This window comes from Corvus brachyrhynchos, unplaced genomic scaffold (assembly GCF_000691975.1).
Source record: "Corvus brachyrhynchos isolate BGI_N302 unplaced genomic scaffold, ASM69197v1 scaffold119, whole genome shotgun sequence".
Lineage (NCBI taxonomy): Eukaryota > Metazoa > Chordata > Aves > Passeriformes > Corvidae > Corvus > Corvus brachyrhynchos.
The window spans coordinates 792894-795718 of NW_008240054.1; positions in this window are offsets into that span (position 1 = coordinate 792894).

Genomic DNA, 2825 nt, shown 5'->3' on the forward strand with positions numbered 1-2825 from the left:
GGGCTCCGTTTGCACCGCCGGCCGCTCATCCCGGCCGAATCTCCTCTGCCAGGCCCTACATTCCAGCCACACGCGGAAACGCCCGGGAATATCTTGGCAATAACAGCGACCTCAAGAGCCTTCCCTGGGTTCTTTCCCAGGCTGTCACTGCCCGGTATTCCCGATCTTCTCTACATTTGGGTGGCGTCATCACGTTCCCGATCCTCAGGACCCAAAAAGCTGAGGTTTTGGGAGCAGATCCGAAAAGAGAACCGGCCCTTTGTGGAGTTTCCACCGGGACAGAGCGGAGCCAGGTTGGGAACAAAGAGCATTTCGGGCACAGGGATCAGCCTCAGTCGGGGGTCCCTTCCCCCCGACTCTAAATATTCAGGGACACCCCATCCCAGTCGTCCCGGAGCATTCCTGGCGTGGGGAGCAGCGCTCCGGGGGCGCAGAGCCATCCTCACCCCTCGGGTCGGCCGCCTCCGGGCTGGGAAGTTTCTGCCCTCCCTAAACCCAAATGGGACGTCCCACCTCCCGTGGCACGGCATTCCAGACTCCTGGAATTCCCTTTCCACGCTTCTAGTCTCGGGGACAATTTTTTCTACCTCGGAGGGAGCCCATGGACTCTCTCCACCCCTTCAGCACAAAGATGATGCCTCTGCTCAGCAATAACCCCACGGGACTCCCCGGATCTGGGATTTTTCCAGCCTCGTGGAGGATTCCAGAAGCCACCACAGGGAGAGAAGCCCCGGAGGGCAGGGGGGATTCCGAGCCGGAGCACACGTGAGCTGTCCGTGGTGTGTGTTCGTTTCCCAATGCACTGGAGGGAGCATTCCCACCACTTCCTGCTTGTAGAGATGCTCTGGGAATGCTGACATGTAGAGAGCTCTGCTTCCAACCCCTTCCTTTTCCCCTCGAGCTGGTCCAAGGGCTTTTCCAGCCCCATGGAGCTGGCCAGGCCCTGGGGAGGAGTCGGCAAGGAGCTCTCCAAGGGTTTAGGATACAAAGGTGGCTCTGCCAGTCCCTTTCAGGAAACACAGGTGCTGAAAGGCATCGAGATGCTCCATGGAGTGCAAGGGGATGAGCAGTGGGAGACTCCAGTGCTTTCCTTTGTCTTTTTTCTTCTTTCCTTTCCTTTCCTTTCCTTTCCTTTCCTTTCCTTTCCTTTCCTTTCCTTTCCTTTCCTTTCCTTTCCTTTCCTTTCCTTTCCTTTCCTTTCCTTTCCTTTCCTTTCCTTTCCTTTCCTTTCCTTTCCTTTCCTTTCCTTTCCTTTCCTTTCCTTTCCTTTCCTTTCCTTTCCTTTCCATTTTTCTTTTCCCTGTTCTTTTCTTTTTTCTTCTTTCCCTTTCCTTCCTGTTTCCTTTCTTCCTTTTCTTTTTCATTCCTCCTTTTCTCCTTCTCCTCCTTTCCTGCTTTTCCTTTCCTTCTTTTCTCCTTTTCTGTTCCCCTTTCCCCCTTTCTCCTTTTCCTGTTTTCCTTTCCTTTTCAACACCCCAATCCCGTTCCTGGCGCACTTGGGGAAGTGGGAAGCTGCCCTCAGGCCCCACAAGTTGCCCAAATTCCCCAGGTTCTGGCTCTTTTCTACGTGCTGGCTCCTAAGAAAAAAAAAAAAACCCAAACCACAAGGAATTTTCCTTTAAAGCTGCTGGAATTTCTCACCCTCCGGCATTGCTGCAGACCATGGGCACCCGAGCTCAACTCCCTGCGCCTTCAAAAAGAGGGAAAAAAAGGCAAAAAGATGGAAAACACCAAGAAAAAGAGGAATATCAGCCCTTGGGGGCCAGTGGCTCAGGTGGCTTTTGCCAAGCTCCATCCTTCACCTGGGGAATCCCAGTGGAACCCTCGGGGCAGGTGATTCCCCGCTTTGGGAAGACCCTTCCAGAGGTACAAAATATTGATTTGTGGTTGGTTTTGGACATTCTGAAGGTTTGGCCTCAGCACAAATGAGGGGTTTTGGCAGGTTTGTGCCTTTTTGAGTTCCCAGCGCCTTTTTTTCCCCTTTTTTCCTTCCTCTCCCAGACTGACCCTTCCTGGCCCTTTGCACTGTCGGGCTGTGCTCCGGGAGCCCCCAAAACGCTGCACTAACCCGGAATCTCCGGGTCCCCATTGGTGGTGCCAGCCTTTTCCTGGAATTCACTGATCCACCAGCATTCCTATGAAATAAGCTGCAGGAAGGACTTTTTTATAGGTTGTGACAAAAATCCAGGGAGTGGGGGGAGTCGGATCAGGGCACGGATGGGTGGGAATCAAAACCACCCATTTTTGGGTTGTTTTTCCTTTCTTTTTCCTTATGGAAGGCAGATCCCGAACCGCCAGTCCCGGGAAGCACCAAAATGTTTGTTTCATCCTTACTAATTTTTCCAGTGGAGCCATCCCGTCTCCACTCAACCTTTCCTTTATTATTCTTTGGGACACCTCTTATTTGTGCTTTTCCATCATTTTTTCTGTTCTTTTTGCTTCCCAAGAAGTGGATCCACCCCAGCCTCGGCTCCGTTGGGCAGTCGGGAGTGGACACGGATCCCATTTCCAGCCGTTCCTGCTGTAAATATCCCATTGTTGGGCTGAATCCCATGTCAAGCCAATAGAATGGTGCTTTTTTTTTTAGGAATTCCGTGTTTTAGGAGATCTTTGCTGTGTCCATGGATATTTCTGTCTTGTTTGATTGTTAGGAAATAAATTATTTCGTTACGAAAGAGACATGTGAGCTGGAATTGCTGCAGGAAGGGAGCAGGAAGGGCCCGGGGAGGGTGAGGATGGGGATCCACCCTCCTCTGGGGCGTTGTGGGGAGTGAGGTCGCCCCTGAGCCTCCTCTCTCCCGGCTGAGCCCCGCCAGCTTCCCCCC